Source organism: Calliopsis andreniformis, chromosome 9 (assembly GCF_051401765.1).
Source record: "Calliopsis andreniformis isolate RMS-2024a chromosome 9, iyCalAndr_principal, whole genome shotgun sequence".
NCBI classification, from domain to species: domain Eukaryota; kingdom Metazoa; phylum Arthropoda; class Insecta; order Hymenoptera; family Andrenidae; genus Calliopsis; species Calliopsis andreniformis.
In genome coordinates this window covers 5,281,240-5,294,897 of record NC_135070.1, presented here as the reverse complement: position 1 = coordinate 5,294,897, position 13,658 = coordinate 5,281,240, and positions in this window count along the sequence as shown.

Genomic DNA, 13,658 nt, shown 5'->3' with positions numbered 1-13,658 from the left:
AAATCTTGTAAATCTTAATATTTAACTAAGAACTACCTTAACACAGTTCTAGTAGCGCCTGTATGTGTGGCTGAATTGGATTTATATTTTTTTAATACTGTTTGTTTGGTACACAGACTGACGTCCATGAGTGTTTGGACACTTTGTGTAAGCTGATTAAAATGTTCATATCGCTATTTTAGTATCTGTATTGTTCGTATAACTGTTGCATACAAGTACGGTCGAATTAATTTCTATCCTATATAGTAGTGTTAATTGTATTTTTATATGGAAATGAATACCTCAAATACTATTATTGCCAGTTAACGAGTTTTATGTAAATTGAACTGAGGCTTTTAGAACCAAAGGGATGCAAGCGACTGTTTTTAAATTTTTTAGTTAAAAACAGAAGTGGTTAGTTAAATTGTTAAATATAATGTTATAAACAATTTAAATGATCTAACGTTACGTAAAGGTATCATTGAATAATATCTTAATTCTTGGTATTCGTAGTAAAGACAGTTGCTAACACCAACATGTTTTTAGAATGCGATGGTTTATGTTTGTTACCATTTTTCTTCATAAAAAACTGATTACAAAAAATTTAGTTGGTGCCAATGGGATGCAAGTGCAATAACATTTTTTCGGTATAAATGAATAACTCAAACTAAAAAATGAAATTCGCTAGAAATTTGTGTACACGCTTTTTACTATATGTCAAGCATAAAATATAACTTAATTTTCATAGAGATTTTACGAGGAATTGTATTGACACATTTGAATTTCAAACTCGATTTCCCCAATATCAGAAAAATGTCACTTACATCCCCTTAGTTCTAGGTGCCTCAATTCTTTTTGAAAGAGTATTAATACTATAATAAAAGAACCAAAGTTTCTCTCCGAAATATATTTTTATTATTTACTCCACCTTATAAATTTCTGTTTTGGCTATTGTTTTTCGATTAATATAATTTTATGAATGTTTAAAAATTTATTTTTGGAAAGTTGCAACTGTTTTATTTTGAGTCATCCAGTTCTTTCAGGGTTAAAGGTTAAAATTAAATACGGATCATATATCAACTTGAATTAATATGAACAAAAACTAGTGTGAGTTACATATTAAATACTTTGCTGGCAAATGTACGAAAATTACTAAATATTAAGTATCCACCATACCTAGAAATAACAACGTTGACCATTTGAAGTATGTAGTTTGCAATTAATTTTTGCTGAACGTTATTTGTTAAAGTTTGTAAATAAGATTACAGCGCCACTTCTCTCGCATTTTACGATTCATTTTATCCCATAATTTCTACGTCCTCTACTTGTTGGTAAGATTCGAAACATATAACTTGTGCTAATTTGTTAAAATATTAATAATATTCATTGATAACGATTATTTTAAAGAGAATTTTATTAAAATAGAAGTATAAACGTTTTGATTAAGTCTCTGCACGTTGGATTTATATTTGTAAGTGGAAATTTACAGTATTTTTTGTCAACCTACAATGGTAGTGATCATATTAAAGTCAAATATGAAATTGTTGTTGAATTCATTGTTTTATAAAACTGTGTTTTTATTCTCAGCTTCTTGATTGTGAGACAACTACTACTACATGAAGAAGTATAACCGAATTGTTGAAGTTCCTTAATATCCTTAGTATCTCTTGAAAGTATATGACTGGACATAAAAATTGTACCTCTTAAAAATATAAATGTTTTTAGTTTATTTTTGGTATGAATAGTAATGGTCTGTGTTAGTGAACATTTATAGTATGATTTACCTTTTTATATTAAAAGTTATACGAACTGATTTAATGTAGCTATCAAGTTTATAAATGAGCATTATAAATTGTGAGGTTCTATTAATAGAATTTTTAATTTCTTCATTCTGGAATTATTTGGAGCAAATAATTTTGCTTGCGTAAACTCTCAAAGTAAACTACTATTTAAAATTCATATGTGTACATTCATTTGTCGTCAAAAAGCTGTAAATCTACAGCAAAAGAATATTGTACACGTTTAACAGTACTTCATAAACATTAATTTTAAACAGTAACGTTACGTAATAAATGCTAGCAACTCTTTAGGTAAAATTAAAATGTCCGATTACTTGTATTAAGCTGTTGGAAAAGTACTGTTAGTTTTCTGCAGCAGTGGAAGCGAGCAAAACCGACATTACTTCTTCACCAACTCAATAATTGAAAATTTTACGAACACTAGCACAATACTTATGAAGAACAGAAGGCATACCTTTTTTAGCCAAGTATAATTCTTTGATCCGTCAATAAAATTATTTTCGTATGATAAACTTCTTGCGAGTGATGCTCTGTGTTTGCAGTAAATTGAATGAGAAAGAATTTGTTTAGAAATGGAACAGTAGGAAGAGTTTCAAAAAAGTTTGATCCCTCTGGATTTCTTCTTATGGAACTCAATTCTAGTTGCTTTACTCCATTTATTTCTTTATTCTTTTGTATTGTCACTGTGTATTGTTTTCATCCATTATCAGCGAGTGATATACACTTATCCATTTTTCTCTTTTATCATATCTACGTACACTTGGAAAGTAAGAGACGTTCTATTATCAATTTAAATTCATAAAAATATTATTATGAAGGTCACCGAAACTCTCAGAGAATATAAAAGCATTAATAATTAATTTTTATAAAATTGACTTTTCTTGTTAGTAGCAGTTCACTAACACATTTAGCGTCAATCTGCGCATACTAAATCACGTATAGGTGAAATATTTATTTCTTAATCTTATATGTCCCACGTCTCACCAGCTTGCTGCAAGTCTTTAAGTAGAACATGCAAGCGTTATATCAGCCCAGTATTCTAACTGTAGCTGTAAGTGTTCGATAATATTATTTTCGTTGCAAAGTTGGACAATTTCATTTCCCGGGGACTAAAATACAGAAACTCCCCAGGATCTTTAGTATCCCCACAGTGGCGTGCAAAAGTTTCCAGACATTGAACTTTCGATCTCCCCTTTAAAAGGGGCTGAAAGTTGAAACGAATTTTGCGTTATATCCCTGGTCACACTATTATCTTCCATTTGCATTACGCTCTAATCTCATGCTACATGAAATTCATTCCAGCTGACTCCCCCCTCCCGAGAGAGAGGATCAAAAGTTCACTGTCCAGGGACCTTTATCCGCCACTGTACATACATATACGCAATGACCAGGATACCCTCAAAGAGACAACCATCCACATTTTTTTATATACTCTGTGTTGGATCACAGTTGGGAGAAAATTTAGGAAGTATTTCTACATGTTAAAATAAGATGAGGATTAAGAATAACGAAATTGGATTTGGGTCTTCGTTTGCTAATTAGAAGCGTTCCAAGAAAGCACTGGCTATCCCAGCAATTGACGTAAGCGGGCACTTGCCTTCTACAGCTGTGGTGGAATTCTACGATAGGGTGAATGCCCTATACCTGAACACTTAAAGGTGTGTTTATATAACAGTATATAACAAAGTTATATACCATGTAGTGTAGACCCACCTTAAGATGTCACATGTCAGTAAGCGAACAATGTAAAACTACATGTTTCGATTCTTTAATTTTGAGGTACCAGTAACTGAGGACATAGAATTTTATTTTATGACACAAGTTTTTGTTTTTAATTATATGTACCTAATATATTAGAATTTAAGCATAAAGTTGAATAAAATTAACGTTAGTGATCAGGTATAAGGGTATAGTCGAGCATTGGAACGTTTACTTACTCGATCCGAATAATGGCTATGATAATCATTAGTCTCCATGGTCTGACCCCTCCCACAAGCTTTGTGCTGATAATAGCGCTATTTGATTTGCTGTGTTTCAGATGGATTTTAGTAAGTTTGAAACGCTTATAATTAGTCCTTTGAAGATTGTATGGATTTCTATTTCTCTGATACATAGTAGTGCTATATTTAACTGCATCTAGGATGAAACCTGCTCGGTGCAGTTAAGTGAGTATGAATACCGCTTTCGTATGTAGTCCGTTGCTCTATTCCAGGATTTCCATGTGCCAGAAGAGAAAGAATTTTAAGATGAAAATGGCACTAGATTTTAATAATAGAAAGTATTAAATACTCTGTTTTTTCTTCTGTTTTTTGGTAAAAATGATATCAAATCCCTACGATATAATTTAGCTGATTTATAAAGAAGTTATATATATAAAAAAAACGATTTGCAGAATTTTTAACTAACTTCGTTAGAAACAGTCTCATTTATATAATATTTGGTATCATTTTGATTCGAAAAACATAAGAAAATGATCTGCGTTACTCTCATAATGACGTAATGCATAATAAAGTTGATATTTTGTGACAAAGTCATAATATAACATAGTGGTTCCAAATATTGAAACATAATTCCAATGGAATTTCGATGGAATTTATGAAAATAAAAAAATATATAACCTTTGAGAGGTTAATTGAAATTTAATTTAAGTAAATAATTGAACTTAATCAATTCATACAGGATGTTCGATGATAGAAATTAAAGTACACGTGAACTGTATCTGACTCGGGACTTATGCTACTGATTTCGCCGTGTTTGTTTTTACTACATAATGTATGCTGACAGTAGAATTAGTTCCAACTCAGACGCGTTTCACGCGAACTTTAGACGTTTTTACGATAAATAATTAAGAACTTATAGTGAAATAAAAGCTTCCAACATAATTTTATCATAATTTTATTTTGTCATGTAGAATCACCCCTTAAAATTTTTACCATTTGTAAATGTTTTATTTAAAGCAACTTTAATGCTAGGAACCTAAGAAAAATTCATAAAGCAGAGGATTGAACTTTCCCCCCTCTATCCAAACACCCTCCTTATTCCACAGGCCCTGTACAAAGTATCCCAAAACTGGTGGTACAAGCGGAAAGAGGATGCTTCTACATGAAAAAATAAGACGAAAATGTAGAATAAATTTTTCTGATGTCGTACTTCAGTTTCGAGAAAACTGACTTTAAGTTTTAATTGAGTAAGTGTACCGAAGTACAATTAAATACATAAGCGTTTGAATGGTAAATGAGGAAAGGGGAATGCTTCTAAATTGTGGTTTTACAGGAAAAAGAGATACAAAGGGAACATTTGCAATCTTTTCTCAGGACAATTTGTGCAATATTAATATGTCGATTTATTGACAACTACGGCGACAACATAACGAATACAATGCAACATAACGAAAATTGACAACATAAGCGAATCTGTCAAGAAACTGACAGATTAACTTAGCAGCGTTGACTGAATCAGAATGTTTACACATAGACATACCAGTACTGTACAAATTTAATTTTAATAAGTTGGTAGAACAAGTCTTACACAGATTATCTTCAAAAGAATAGGACAAAACAAAGAAATATTCTCTCTACATATATCTTTTTTCCTCTAAGCTTACAGTAGAAACAGTCACTGGTCAGACCGAGAGTGTTCCCCTTGCTCTGTGTACCCTTCAAGCACCCAAAACTATACTTCCGTATGCTAATACCCGATCGCAATTCAACCTCAACAATCTCAAAATCGAAGTACGACATCAAAAGAATTTATTCCATATTCCCGACTTATATTTTCATCTAGAATCACCTTCCTCCCCCTTACGCCACCAATTCTCAGACACCCTATATATTCTCCCACATACTACAAACGATCTTCACGCAAACCCACAAACTTCGATCTTGCCAGGTGTCTCGGATCGATCTTTCCCCACAGTGACCAAACACACCAGTCACGCGACGAGGGCACGTAATTTTCGTTACTCCCGAACGCGCGCCGCCCCTGACAGTGACACATGCGTGGTCCTATTTCGCCGTCGAAAGCGAGGGTTGCGTGGGCAATTTTTCCATATGTAACTCGGCGAGAGGACTCCCAAGCCCAGGTCGAGCGTTTCCCCGCGGAACATGGACGCTTCCACGTGTATCGGCGACGCAATCCCCTCCCACACACGCTTGGCTACACCTACACGCCTGGGAGCCAGTGTGCTCGCGGCTGCTCGCCGCTTCCGCGCGGGCGCGCGCGCGCGCGAGCCGAGTCGGCAGGTTAGGCGCGAACTTTCCACGGGACGTGGGTGAAGCTCACGGACGGCCGCGCGCGTCGGTGTGCTCGGGGATGGCTGGAAGATCGATAGCGGAGTACGGGTCCCGGACGCAGCATCCCCCGATGTCTGCCGCGCGCGATTTTCCACCGAAAACTTCTCAGAGCCCTGACGATGTCCGACGGTCCAACCGCGGGCTCCATCGATTTGAGGTCGCCGCCCTGTGATTGGTCGTAGGGGCAGGCAGCGCTGGCGGTGGGAGTCGTGATACTCGGATGAGAGATAGAGGGATGAGGCCGTTTGGGGACTCTTATGCGGGGCCCGTGTTGAGAGGAGAGGTGGGAGTCGTTGACGAGGGGCTTGGGGAAACTTGAACGAGGTAGGTGGCCTCGACTTCGACAGTGTTTTTAGATTCATTGGGCATGAGAGATTCATTAAGTTATGGGGTGAATGTCCTAGTAGGCGACTGTGTCCTAGTGACTGGTGCCTGGATACTGATGCTAATGTTGTTTACTTGTCAAGTTAAGTTCTTATGTGCTTAAGGAAAAATGATACTTAAAGAGTTAGAAAAGTATAATAAAATAGAATGTATAACGACTGGGATGCAACTAAAGATTTTGACAGTGTTCTGAGATTCATTGGGCATAAGAGATTTACTAACTCATGAGGTGAATGTCCTGGTAGTTGATCGTGCCCTAGTGCCTGAATACTAATGCTTTGGTTTGGAGATTTCACGATTCAGTAAGACGTATATATCCTGTGAAGTTGGAAGAATTTATTATTATGATAATATTTTTGTGATTATAGTGGTTATATTTTAAATTATATTTTATAGTTATCTGAATAGATGCTGAAGAACTTAAGTATTGGAATATTAGTGAATCATATTTTAGCGATAGAAACTTAAAGATTTTAAAGATTTCAAGATTGTGAAGATTTTATTTCTTTAACCGATTTATCTATTTCAGAATTTTCATTAGGAAGTTATTATTTCTCTTGAAGCTATGTATCATGAGTCTCTTGAAACATAACAAGCATTTTCGATTATAGTAGATTATGTAGACTATGTTCTTAAAAATTTACATTCGTGAAAATTTCGTATTAACACTTCTTCAAAACACAAAAACCAATACCAAAGTTCTATATATCTATCATTTACAGTTAGCAACATACAAACGCATTCAAATATACATTTTCGAAAGATCAAAAAGTCATTTTAGACCAAAGAATAATCTCAACAAAGTGAGTCTAAAACATTGTCACTTTCACAATAATCAGAATACAATTTACTAAGAAAACTAATAAAATTCGTAAAATTAAGAGTAACACACAAAAATACAAAATTATTCAATAAAAACAGTATGTATAACGAGTATAAAAAAGGCTTCAGAAAGGAAATAATTAGCATTACTGCTACTTTACAATAATTTACAAATTATAAAATTATATCACATAATCCTTCGTTTAAGCATTTTTTCCCTCGTCCTTCTCCACTAGAGAAACTAAGAATTATATCTCGAGGACACAGGTGATCGACTCTGTCTATTCAGTCGATCGACTTTCCTATCATTCTTTCTCGCCGTGCCTGTGGTCATTTATCTCTGGCAACTCTGAGTTCACAGTGTGAAGCACACTATTGTTGCCCGTGGTCGTAAAGATCGTCGGAAATGTGTGAATTAAAAATCGATATCACTGTTGGTCTGACGGGATTAGCCAGGGAGCACTTTGCACCACGTAAATCGTAGAAAACCTACAAGAAAGCTTGCAAATACAAGTGGTGTTCTGTAAGAATCTTCTTATGAAATTATTCCATTATGCGTTACTATATTTTTTCACTGTAAGCCTTCATTGTTATATCAATCGTATTTTAAGATTGCGAAGTTTAATTATTGTGTGAGTCAAATCGAATTAGTCAATTAAAACTTAATATATAGGACGTTTCATAACATGTGGGACCCACTTCGAGAGTTGATTGTATGCATAAAAACAATGAAAGAAAGTCATGTAAACACGTCCTATCTGTCTTCGTTTATGAGATATAATGAATTTTATGATTTTAATATAAGAATTTTTGAAGAAATAAAATATTGCAATCTTTGCGAAAAACTTTGTTTTCAAAAGAAGCTTTTGGTATGTGAATTTCAGAACAGTAGCAGCCAACTTATTTTCTCTAACTTTAATACATTTTTGCAGGATAACTGTATGTAAATCTGTGTGATATCTGTAGATATAGTTAATTATTAATTGGGGAGCTCATAACAAAAACAACTCATGTCAAATTTTACGATTCCTTTTATGAAAGCACATTTTAATTGTCAGATGCGAGTTTCGTAGCAGTATCGTAATATGTGTAATATAATAAATACTTTTCAAAAAAAAAAGAAAAGAAAATGTTTAATCCATGAAATAAAAATTTGCTAGAGTAGTTTTTGCTTCCCTTGCAAAGAGACGAAAATGACCAAGAATCGCTTTGGTTACGTCCCTCATTTCCTGATGTTGGTATAAATCTTTCCTCGTAGTGACTCTACCGCAAGAAACTTTGGAACTTGCGCTAACATTAATATTTTCGATGCTTAGTAAGCAGAGCTTTTAGAGAGCCTTCCGCTCATGGTGTACAGAGTACTGAAATATTAATGCGAAAAGGATCAGCGTACCCATAAAAAGATCCAACTGTCACTCCAGGTAGCTTTCTGCGATCACCAATATACTCGTAAAGCCACCACTCCTTCAGGGACACCGTCAAAAATTTCTGGATCCGATCCAGATCAAGATTCGAAAACCTCAAGAGAGTACAAGTTCTAAAGAACATGCAACCTCGACACACGTGTGAATATTTGAAGAACGAGCCCAGGATGATGTCCAGGGAATGGGCACATGATCCCAACCGCCTCGAGGAGAAGAGCAAGCTTGTAAAGCTTATTGTCCGCTGTAAACACATCCATCTCGAAGGGTTCAATGCGACGTCTGTGCCTTGAAAATCTTTCTTTTTTTTTATGGCGAACCAGGCAACGATTGGATGGCAGGCGGCGAATTCGTTGATCGAATTCGTGAAATCGTGTGAATGACCGAAGGTGGGACCAAGGATGTTCGCTTTTGATGCTCGACGAGAGTTTTTAGTCGAGGTGATGGCTTTTTTCTAAGGTTGAACATTCAAATATTTTGTGGATCTTCAGAGGAAAAGAGGAATTAACGCCGTCTTTAAGAGTGTACTTGCCTGTAAGATTTATGAATATTTAAAACGCGAAAAGAATTATCCTCGGGACAGAGAGGAAAAGCGCATTAACGTAAATGTTCTCTCTGGGGTTGAAGCTTCTTAAAGGTCAGACCCAACTAAAACGCGAGCGCAATGAGGAATTAATTAGACTACGACTTGGTATTTTAAGAATTTAATACGATCTCTGAAATCCGGGTAATTTTAACTATTTCTTTCTTTTAAACTGGAGTGAATATTCATTCTGGCTACGTGGAAATCAGTTTTTAGTAATTATTTTTGATACTGAAATACAGTAGGTGAGGTTGAACTTCAATTTCTTACTGTAAAAAGTTAATATAATTATTATTGAATGCTATTATTAAAATTGTATGTTTAATAGAATAATTTTTATTTTTCTTCATTTACAAATTCTAATTATTCTAAATTTCTTGCTGATAGTACATGTACTTGTGTTTTTTTATAGGTACTCTTCTTTATAAAGCAAAATTTCCCTTAATTTAATCTTATTCTGTTGAAAATACGAACTGTACCGTATAAACTTTAATTTAAAGACACGCTCAAATTTTTTTAAAACCTACACCATTTTATCTTGCAACCACAGATATAACACTTAAGTATATAATTTCAACTGAACATTAAACGCGAATGGTTTTATACTCAAAAACCCATTTTCCACTTTTTCATCAAGCGTTTATCGGTATCTCTACTCGTAAAAGTCGTTTGATCGATCCTTGAGTACATACTTCGACTCCTGAGTTCTGAAAAGCTGTAAGATAAAAAAGAAAAAAGGAAAAGATATGGTTTCAAAGAGTGCAGCGGAGTTAAGATTACTCGTTAGTCCTCGAACAGGCAGAAGGTAGTAACGGATAAAAGCAGAATGGGTAGAAGATAAGTGATCCTAGAAGAAAGTCTTCCTCTCCTTAAATTCTAATCGAAACCCTGAACATCTACTGATTTTATCCAACACAACTTCTGCCACTCTACCTTAATGGTATTTCTATGATACATTCGAGATTTCTCAAAGGGCAGTATAAAAGTACATAAGTTAATGATGGTTACGATTTGCAAAACTTCTTAGTAACTTTGCGAACGAAAGTTCTTCCCGTCGCTTCGCGTGACTCGATCTCACTACTAGTCTCCCAAGTGAGTCGTTCGTGTGGTAGTTGAATAGGGAAATAGGGGTTAGTGGTTGCTGGAAATCAATTCAGATTCTTGATTTAACATTTGAAAATCGTTAGACGTTAAACGAAGTATCTTTGAGTTTGGAAGGTTTTAGGAGGACATAGAATGAAATTGGAAACATATTTAGTAGCAGATGGAAAACTCTATCAGATTTTTAAGAATTTTTTACTAAATCAGAGATTTAATATTTAAAAAAGAAATTTAAGAAGCATTAAAAACTAAATATTCTCGATATTAAGCACCAATCCTCTACAGTACTCTCTTGATAAACGTGAAAAATTTCTATGCGTTAAATATGAAAATTTTATCCCCACCATTAAGGTAATTAACTTAAGAACCAGTGAAGTGATTAATACAATGGCAGTGGCAATACAAAGCTACGGTCACTAAAAAAGTTCAGAATGGCGTAACAGCATTTGCGAGTACATTTCCGTGTGAGACAATGCTAATACAATGACAACAATTCCTTAATTTTGATTCTTTTAGCAAGAAATTTATTTAATATAAAATATAATATGAAAATACACATTTCAAGTTCTTACTAATCCTCCTAAATATCTAGCTCTAGTTCGTGGTCAACACGAAGCTAAGTATTATCAATTATCAAGAACATAATACCAAACAAAGTATCTCGAGTTCTTAATAATTTTTGATACTTACCAATATGTAACTTTGGCTTTTGGCCAAAATTAACGTAAGTATCAGGAGAACATAATAGCAAAGGAGGTATTTGGAATTTTTGATACTTACCAATATCTGACTTTGGCTTTTGCAGAAATTAAAGGTAAGTATCAGGAGAACATAATAGCAACGGAGGTATTTGGAATTTTTGATACTTACCAATTTCTGACTTTGGACTTTGCCGAAATTAAAGGTAAGTATTAGGAGAACATAATAGCAAAGGAGGTATTTGGAGTTCTTGATACTTACCAATATCTGACTTTGGCTTTTGCCGAAATTAAAGGTAAGTATCAGGAGAACATAATAGCAAAGGAGGTATTTGGAATTTTTGATACTTACCAATATCTGACTTTGGCTTTTGCCGAAATTAAAGGTAAGTATCAGGAGAACATAATAGCAAAGGAGGTATTTGGAATTTTTGATACTTACCAATTTCTGACTTTGGCCTTTGCCGAAATTAAAGGTAAGTATTAGGGGAACATAATAGCAAAGGAGGTATTTGCAGTTCTTGATACTTACCAATATCTGACATTGGCTTTTGCCGAAATTAAAGGTAAGTATCAGGAGAACATAATACCAAAGGAAGTATTTGGAGTTCTTGATACTTAGCAATATGTAACTTTGGCTTTTGGCGAAATTAAAGGTAAGTATCAGGAGAACATAATAGCAAAGGAGGTATTTGGAATTTTTGATACTTACCAATATCTGACTTTGGCCTTTGCCGAAATTAAAGGTAAGTATCAGGAGAACATAATAGCAAAGGAGGTATTTGGAATTTTTGATACCTACCAATTTCTGACTTTGGCCTTTGCCGAAATTAAAGGTAAGTATCAGGAGAACATAATAGCAAAGGAGGTATTTGGAATTTTTGATACTTACCAATATCTGACTTTGGCTTTTGCAGAAATTAAAGGTAAGTATCAGGAGAACATAATAGCAACGGAGGTATTTGGAATTTTTGATACTTACCAATATCTGACTTTGGCCTTTGCCGAAATTAAAGGTAAGTATTAGGAGAACATAATAGCAAAGGAGGTATTTGGAGTTCTTGATACTTACCAATATCTGACTTTGGCTTTTGCCGAAATTAAAGGTAAGTATCAGGAGAACATAATAGCAAAGGAGGTATTTGGAATTTTTGATACTTACCAATATCTGACTTTGGCCTTTGCCGAAATTAAAGGTAAGTATCAGGAGAACATAATAGCAAAGGAGGTATTTGGAATTTTTGATACCTACCAATTTCTGACTTTGGCCTTTGCCGAAATTAAAGGTAAGTATCAGGAGAACATAATAGCAAAGGAGGTATTTGGAAATTTTGATACTTACCAATTTCTGACTTTGGCCTTTGCCGAAATTAAAGGTAAGTATCAGGAGAACATAATAGCAAAGGAGGTATCCGGAATTTTTGATACTTACCAATATCTGACTTTGGCCTTTGCCGAAATTAAAGGTAAGTATTAGGGGAACATAGTAGCAAAGGAGGTATTTGCAGTTCTTGATACTTACCAATATCTGACATTGGCTTTTGCCGAAATTAAAGGTAAGTATCAGGAGAACATAATACCAAAGGAAGTATTTGGAGTTCTTGATACTTAGCAATATGTAACTTTGGCTTTTGGCGAAATTAAAGGTAAGTATCAGGAGAACATAATAGCAAAGGAGGTATTTGGAATTTTTGATACTTACCAATATCTGACTTTGGCCTTTGCCGAAATTAAAGGTAAGTATCAGGAGAACATAATAGCAAAGGAGGTATTTGGAATTTTTGATACCTACCAATTTCTGACTTTGGCCTTTGCCGAAATTAAAGGTAAGTATCAGGAGAACATAATAGCAAAGGAGGTATTTGGAATTTTTGATACTTACCAATATCTGACTTTGGCTTTTGCAGAAATTAAAGGTAAGTATCAGGAGAACATAATAGCAACGGAGGTATTTGGAATTTTTGATACTTACCAATATCTGACTTTGGCCTTTGCCGAAATTAAAGGTAAGTATTAGGAGAACATAATAGCAAAGGAGGTATTTGGAGTTCTTGATACTTACCAATATCTGACTTTGGCTTTTGCCGAAATTAAAGGTAAGTATCAGGAGAACATAATAGCAAAGGAGGTATTTGGAATTTTTGATACTTACCAATATCTGACTTTGGCCTTTGCCGAAATTAAAGGTAAGTATCAGGAGAACATAATAGCAAAGGAGGTATTTGGAATTTTTGATACCTACCAATTTCTGACTTTGGCCTTTGCCGAAATTAAAGGTAAGTATCAGGAGAACATAATAGCAAAGGAGGTATTTGGAAATTTTGATACTTACCAATTTCTGACTTTGGCCTTTGCCGAAATTAAAGGTAAGTATCAGGAGAACATAATAGCAAAGGAGGTATCCGGAATTTTTGATACTTACCAATATCTGACTTTGGCCTTTGCCGAAATTAAAGGTAAGTATTAGGGGAACATAGTAGCAAAGGAGGTATTTGCAGTTCTTGATACTTACCAATATCTGACATTGGCTTTTGCCGAAATTAAAGGTAAGTATCAGGAGAACATAATACCAAAGGAAG